The following is an 8,763-nucleotide window of genomic DNA, read 5'->3' on the forward strand; positions in this document are numbered from 1 at the left end:
CCATTTTGCTTATGTTTTCCTTTGCTGAGCAGAGCTTTATTGTTTGATGTAATCCCATTTGTTTATTTTTATTTTGTCGCCTTTGTTTTTGTTATAAAATATAAAAAATCATCATCAAGACCAATGTCAAGACCTATGTTTTCTTCAACAAGTTTTATGGTTTCAGGCCTTACATTAAAACCTTTCATCTATTTTGAGTTCGTTTTGGTACACAGTATAAAATAGTGGTCCACTTTCATTATTTTGCATGTTCCTGTCTAGTTTTTTCCAACATTTGTCAAACAGATGTCCTTAACTCATTGCACATTCATGGCTCCTTTGTTGTAAATTAATTGTCCATGTATGTATGAGTTTATTTTTGGAGTATTCTGTTCCATTGATTGATGTGTCTATTTTTATGCCAATGCCATACTGTTTTGATTACTATAGCTTTGTAATAAGCCATGGGTTCTGAGTTTTTATTCAGTTCATTTTGGATTGGATGCAAGGAAGCATACATAGCACTAAAATATACAGGTTGAAGATCCTGAACAATGAGCCCAATTTGAAGTTACTTTAGTAATGTGTTTGTAGTGAGCTTTTCTCTCTTCCTATTTCTTCTTCATTATCATCCTAATACATCCTAATACAGTATTTACAGCAGCCTAGGGCATATAAAATTAACAGTGAACACAATACTTTGCAGTGGTAAAGTAGAACTGAATCCTCAGTTTACACACTCAGGAAGAGGGAAGAAATAGAACACTTAGCACTTATGAGGTGTTAGATTTTACAGCTTGTAAGAAACACATTGTCCCACTGTACACAAAAGTCTTGAGAGAGGTTAAATTACTTGATGACACATAGCTGATTAAGTGTCCGTAAATCAGAGATCAAAAATCATCTGGCTAATTCTATGCACTCTCCTTATATCACCCCACTATGTGATCTCAAGGGCTAGCTAAATTTGCAAATGATATCTTACAGTCTATTGATAGTGCCAAACAGCTTTAATCAGAAACAACATGTGAAAAAAGATTCCATGTCTGTTGCAAAGACATATGCCTGGAGCTATTTGAAATGCAAGAAAGGATTATGAGCAGCATGTCTACAGGATTTATTGGAAGTTCAGTGTGAAGAATGCTAACACCCAGCCATATAGAATGGCTCTGAGTGAATCTTCAGTGCACAGATTATGATTCGATATACCAGGTGGGTTTTTAATATAGTTTGCATAACTTTTCAAGGCATTTTCATGTATGTACTGTATTTTAGTTCTCCTAATTGTCCTGACAACTAGGTAAGAAAAATGTATTCATTTAATTTTATTGATGAAAAAATTGAAATCCAGAAAGTTCTGCAGATAATTAGCTGCTTTTATAATGTTTCTGTATAAGAAATTTTCATTATATTATAGAATTTTTACAGCTTGATTATTAAATGGGAATAGACTTTCTTGTTTATTTCTCACCTTTTTTGAGAGAGATGAGAAGTTGTCTAAAATATGCTTTGAGTTGAATAAACTTTTTTAGTTAATACAAAATTTCTTATTTTTTAAAAATCCCCACTGTGAAAAGAACCTGACTGGTTAACGCTTTGTATTTCTCTTAGCTAGTAATACCAGACCATGATTTTGATTAGAAGGCATATATATCATTTCATTACTTCTTAAACTGAATGCCTAAGGAACTATTACATGAAAGAGGTACTAACATGTTGAAGTGTTACTCTGTCAACGGTTTCATATACTGTATATTATTTTTCATAGTCAGTGATTCACACTCCAGTCACTGGTTTAGGTTTATAATCCACAATCTATAATAATAAAAGCATAATATGCTAATTATCTGGGGCTGTGAGGGAAGCCTGGGTCCCGGGTGCCAGAGAGAAGGCAGTGCTGGCAGCTGGGGGAAGGAAGGCCTAATCTTGCACGATTTTCGTGCTTCGGGCCTCTAGTTTGTAAATAAAGAAGGGAGGCTCTGAATGATTAAATAATTGCCCAAAGTTGTGTAGCTTGATGTTGCAGGACTAGAAACCAAACTCAAGTCTGCCTGCCACCAAACCTCATAATTTCTCCAGACTATCTGGGAATACAGAGTACTCCATGTTACTTTTCTTCTCCCACATTCTCCTACACTCAATTGACATTGACCTCTTAATGGCTCTTAAATTGCTTTGGTCTTTCTTGTTTTTCTATGAACACATTCTGTTCCCCTGAAATAGACTTCCTATTTCTTATTGCCTTTTGAGATCCCATCTGCCTTTTAGGTTCAGCTGAAATTTCATCTCTCTGAGAAAAGTCGTGAGAAAGCTGAAATGGTAAGTGATCTTTGCCTCTACTGGACTGTAGTAGACTTGGTTTTATCATTTGGATGTCATTTGTTGCCTGCTGTTGTTAATTACTTATTTTGTGTCACTTTTAAAAAATATATATATTTTATTGATTTTTTACAGAGAGGAAGGGAGAGAGGGACAGAGAGCTAGAAACATCGATGAGAGAGAAACATCGATCAGCTGCCTCCTGCACACTCCCTACTACTAGGGATGTGCCCGCAACCAAGGTACATGCCCTTGACCAGAATCGAACCTGGGACCCCTCAGTCCGCAGGCTGACGCTCTATCCACTGAGCCAAACTGATTCGGTGGCATTTTTGTGTCACTTTTTAATTTTTCCATTTAATTCAAGGTTCTTAAGGATAAAGACCAAGCCTATATTATCTCAACGATAAACACAATGGAACAAAGTAAATATTTATTAAATATTGTTCAGACTCAAGCAGAGAATGATTAGTGAATAACTAATTTGGCCCAGATATATAGAAGCCAAGACTCTACTAATATGTAGCATTGAGTCATTTTCAGTATTGACAGCAACATCTACTGATTGGCAAATGTAAGTTCTTCCAGTTTTTCTTGAATGCCATAATACTGTTGATTTGTACTATTTCAGCAATTTTGTTCTAGATATGGATATTAATAAAATCCATATATTTTCAATTTAAAAAGTAAGGTAATCTTTTTTCCTTCTATTTTTGTTAACAGTATTTTTCTGCTCACCCCATTTTTATTTCTCTTCCATTGAGCACTAAAGTAAATGCTAGTCTAGCTCCTGTTAAAATAATCACAAGAGAGCCCAGCCTGAATGGATGAACTTTTATGGAGCCTCTGCAAATCTTCTGGTGCAGATTTAAGGCATGAAGAGTTTCGGCTTTGTTGTGCAAGAAATAGAAAATTTGTCTTAAAAACCTAGGGCCAAGAATAGAATTTTCTGTAAGCAAATACACATAAACTCCCTGCCCACATCCCACGGCCACTTCCCAGGATGTGAAATATAATATGTGTTTAATACATATTTGTTAGATGAAATGTAGACACTTGAGAGTTTATAAATGGCCTAGTGAATGTCACATCTGCTGAAGAACTGAAGTGCTCTCAAAGTTATTTCCTTCTTTTCCTATCTTTTTGTTGGCAGGTCTTAGTATCAAAGCTTAGGGCTGCAGGGTAACAACTCTTTTGAGAGGCCCGTCTAGGCATGTGGAATGAAGCCAATGGTTCAATTACCACAATGGAAATATGCTGATTAGCTTCATTTGGCCCTTAGGGCCCTCAATCATCTGAGATGACTTATGACATACTGCAGTTGGAACCTCAAATTTCCAAAGGTTAAAAGCACTAATGAGGTTTAATTAAAACTTCTCATTTTAAAAACTGAATAATATAAAACTTAAGTTTCTTATAGCAATGCAGTGGCCCTGATTTAAGAATTTGGCTGAAAAGGCTAATTTAAAATCTCCAATAATCTTGAATTTGTTCCTTATGGGGGAAGAATCTGAAATTTACATGTTAAGTTAATAAATTAATAGACAGAAATTTAGAATTTATCTAATTCATCCTTGTTTCTAAGAAAAGTAAATTATTGTGTGACATTGGGTAATATTTTTATTTATAGAAAGTACTTTTACACCCATTATCTCATTCAGCTCGCTATAATTTAACTAGAGGCCTGGTGCATAAAGTTTGTTCACTGGAGCAATGTGCCTCAGCCCAGGCTGCACCCTCTCCAATTTGGGACCCCTCAGGGGATGTCCGACTGCTGGTTTAGGGATCAGGCCTAACCTGGCAGTCGGACTTCTCCAATAATCTTGAATTTGTTCCTTGTTGGGGAAGAATCTGAAATTTACATGTTAAGTTACTAAATTTAGGCCCATAGGGATCGGGCCTAAACTGGCAATCAGACATCCCTCTCACAATCTGGGACTGCTGGCTCCTAACTGCTTGCCTGCCTGCCTGCCTGTTTGCTCCTAACCGTATCTGCCTGCAGCCTGATCACCCCACTAACTGCTCCCCTGCTGACCTGATTGAGGCCTAACTACTCCTCTGCTGGCCCAATCTCTCCCAACTGTCCTTCTCTGCCTGCCAGCATGGTTGCCCCCAACTGCCCTCCCCTGCTGGCCTGATCACCCACAAAAGCCCTCTCCTGCCGGCCCTCTTGTGGTGGCCATCTTGTGAAGACATGGGACGCAGCAATGTTGTGATAAGGCAAGGGAGAGAAGTCACCTAGGCTTTTATTAGTATAGATGTTAGACCTTATTTATTATAGTGGAGATTAAACAAGAACATTTTTTTTTTAGTTTTATAAGACTAGATATTAGCAGTACATCACCTGAAAATGATCTAACTCATTACTGTGGTGAAATTCTATGTGGATCTGTAGCTTTCATAAAACAGAAGTTCATATAGATAATAGTCCAACGCAAAGTTAATTTTTCCCAAACACATTAATAGACTCAGGAGGGATTGTTCTCATCCTTTCATGTATTAGTTGGGGTAAAGTAGCTTGCTGTGATGTACACTCTCAGATTTCAGTGGCTTAGCACATAGCAAGCAGTTCAATGAAATCGTTCCTGATCAACTGCCTTTTTTTCAGTCAGTCATTCAAGGACCCAGTTTTCTTCCATCTGTGGTCTCAGGGCACTCTGAACTAAGTTGCACATGGGAAAGAGAGGGAAGAAGGTCCATTTACCTCTGGACTAGATTAGCCTAGAGGTGATAACCATCATTCCCACTCATAGCACATCATCAGGACTATAACATACAGGCTTTCTGGGTTTCCAGAAGAGAACTTAGACTTGGTAAGCAGCTAGCTCAATTATATCAGATTTTATTATTAATAATTATTTTAAATATATTTTTATTGAGTTTAGAGAGAGGGGAAGCGAGAGGGATAGAGAGAAACATCAATGAGAGAGAAATATCAATCAGCTGCCCCCTGCATGTGCCCTACTGGGGATTGAGTGAGCAACCCAGGGATATGCCCTGATCAGGAATCAAACCCATGACTTCTTGGTTCATGGCTTGACACTCTTCCACTAAGCCACCCTGGTCAGGCACCACATTTTATTTTTGAGTTACTTCAAAATATCTTCTACTTCCTGTATACCTCCTTCAGTATATCGTTAGAAATATTTACAAATAGAATTCATTCTTTAAAACTTACCTTCAAATTGGTTTGGTGGTGAGAGCTGTGGACACCGAGGAAATCCCCTAAACAGACATGATGCTAGGAACATACTGATGTATTGTAATACAGAGTATGACTGGCTTAACAAGGCAGACTGACAACATATGTTTATAATATCTTACAAAAGTTATGAAAGTGTTAGTAAAAAAATTAAAACAAATAAGTAAACAGAAACAACAGAAGTGTATTACCCTTCACATAAGGATTTGGATGGTGGGCCATTATTAGAGATGAAATTTTATAAACTTTGTGGACAGAAGATAGATGGCAGATGGCTGAGGAAGCAGAGCAAAGGAATTAGGCTCTAAAAATCTAGAACTGATGGGGTCAACTGAGGCAAGAGCAGATCTCCTTTGCAGAGCTAGAGAGCAGTGGTTCTCAAATTATCAGCATCATTGTCATCTGAGCACTTTCCAGAAATGCTAACTTTCAGGTCCTACCCAGATATACTGAATCAGAAACCCTGGGGATGCCAGTCTGAATCGTGGCACTGCTGAATAAAGACTTTCACATTCTGGCGCTTATGAGCCCTCTAGCTACCTGCCAACAGACTCTAAAGTGAAGCCTGCTGATGGATTTTCTAATTCCATAAACCAGTGGTTCTCAACCTTCCTAATGCTGCGACCCTTTTATACAGTTCTTCATGTTGTGGTGACCCCCAATTTCATTGTTACAAATTGAACATAATTAAAGCATAGTGATTAATCACAAAAACAACATGTAATTATATATGTGTTTTCTGATGATCTTAGGCAACCCCTGTGAAAGGGTTGTTCGACCCCGAAGGGGTCGCGACCCACAGGTTGAGAACCTCTGTCATAAACATATTCAATCAGCATGAGGCAAGTTTACAACATCACAGGAAAAAAGCGAATAAAAATTAGGAGGAAAGAAATGATCCTAACAGAAACCAAAAAACAAGTGTAAAAGTGACCTGTAAAATAACTCAATACTCTCAGGGATTTAAGAAAATATCATCTCTACAAATAATATCAGATAAACCTTGAAAAGTCATGAAGTTAGAGAATAATATTATCTGCTATTAAATATATTAGTAAAAATACATAAATTTCAATTGGAATATATGTTTTAGCAAATTTTAGTAGCTACAGAAGAATAAGACAAGTAGAGAGAAAGAATAAATAAAAATATGAGTGACAGAGGATGAAAACTGGGGGCAAATGTTTAGGTAACAGTAGATACAGAAAATATAGATAGAAGAAAATTATAGATTGAATGCTAACAGAGTAATTTCAAAATCTGAAGTATAAGTGCCTTCATATTAATGGGCCAGAAGGGAGTGTAAAACACCATGAATTCCAAAAAAAGTCTACACCTAGAAAAATTACTGTGAATTTTTAGGATGCCAAAGTAAATAACAGATTCTAAAAGCTTTTAGAGAGTAAAATCAGGTCACATACAAAGGAATGAGGGTCAAACTAATATTAATTTCACATCTGCAATATTGGATATTAAAAAGGAAGTGCAGAAGAGCTTTCAAAGTTCTGAGGGTTTTTCAAAGATTTTATTTTTATACCAAGTCAGATTCTTAATCTAGATGAGTAAAAAATAAAGACATTTGTAGAAATTAAGGAAATTTACTTCTCAGACAAACTTTCTTAGGACATTACTTGAGGATTTGCTTTAGCCAAATGAAGAAAGTAACTAAGAAGGCAGAAAAACATGGAATTCAAGGAAAGGCAGATTCAGGGAAGCTGAGGAAAGAGACAGATGTCCCAGGATGACAGCTTTGCAGCAGGCCTAAGAAGTCAGGTTTCAGGGGGCATTTAGGAAGAGGGAGGAGGAGGAGGAGGAGGAGGAAGGGGAGGAGGAAGAGGAGGAAGAGGGGGAGGAGGAGGAGGATAACCCATTTCTTAGATATGATATCTTGAAAAGGTAGAACTATTTAATGTAATAAAAGCAAGCAATATGAGAAGACAGAAACTTCAGAAAAATCCAAAAGCTATACAAAAAGCAAATATAACTACAGTGATCAGTACCTAATAGAAGAATAACAAACAAAACATGATTAATTGACTTTCTGCTCTTATAATTTAGCTATAGGTGAAGCACAGAGGCAGTTATGGCCTTGGAAAAGAATGAAAGTACTACCAACTCTGGCAGTTTAAAAAGCAAGAGATGTTGCCTATAGTTTCTACAAAAAGGAGTATAATGATGAACATTTAGTCACAAAAGTCTTTTTATAAAAAAGGCAAAAAAAAAAAAAAAAGAAAGAATCATTGGATGGACGAGGAAGGGAAGGCCTGGGATGATGTAAGAGAATTAAATCTCATGTCAGAATAGGAAGTCAATAGATGTTATCTCAAATTACTGAATCGATAAGTCTAGTGGAAAAACAGATCATTTAAAGATGAAAGGTAATCATCAAAAATATAGTTTTTAGAAATATTTTTCAAGTTTAAATCATGTTTCTCCTGTATAAAAAATTAGACATTGGGAGGCACTGGGCATGGGAGCTTTAATCTCTCCACTTGATTTGATTTTTTAGATCATAAAACTGAATGCATTTTGTCAAAAATTTTTAAAAAATGGATAAAGATGTTTCATGTGATTTAGTTCTGACCAAAGAGACAAGAGGTATACTTGCAGGCAGCTTTTGAGAAAGTATTGCCTTTAAAAAGTATAAGGAAAATGTATTTCTGTTCTTAAAAGTGACTCCTGAAACTGCAGGCCATCAGGCAGCCCTGGAAGCAGCTGGGCTGGGGGCAAAGCAGGATGTTCAAACAGAAAAACTTGGGTAATTGATGAAGCTGCAGAAATACACAATCTATCAACTTAGCAACTCTCTGAAAATCACAGCCACTTTTTCTAAGGACTTCTTATGATGTGCAATAATCTTTCTATGTTAAGCTATTTTGAATCTGAGTTCTGTTGAAGGCCTTCTACTATATATACCTCGTAGATGCACACTATTGCGACTACACCCATTCCTGAACTACGCAGTTTGGAGCTAGTGTAAGGTGTAGGGACATAATGAGTATATTTATTGCTTTTTTGGATGATGAAATAACTGTAAATGTCAAAATGTCCATAAAATCAGAATAGCACTGATGTGACATCTGCATTTACAATCCTATCTAAGAATAGACAAACATGGTAATTAACCATACCTCCGATTCACTTCCCATTGGCTAAATCAGCGTGATATGCAAATTAACTGCCAACCAAGATGGCGGCGGGCAGCCAGGCAGCTGAAGCGAACAGGAGGCTTGCTTGCTCCAGTGATGGAGGAAGCCAAGGTT

The sequence above is a fragment of the Myotis davidii genome, unplaced genomic scaffold (genome assembly GCF_000327345.1).
Source record: "Myotis davidii unplaced genomic scaffold, ASM32734v1 scaffold502, whole genome shotgun sequence".
NCBI lineage: Eukaryota > Metazoa > Chordata > Mammalia > Chiroptera > Vespertilionidae > Myotis > Myotis davidii.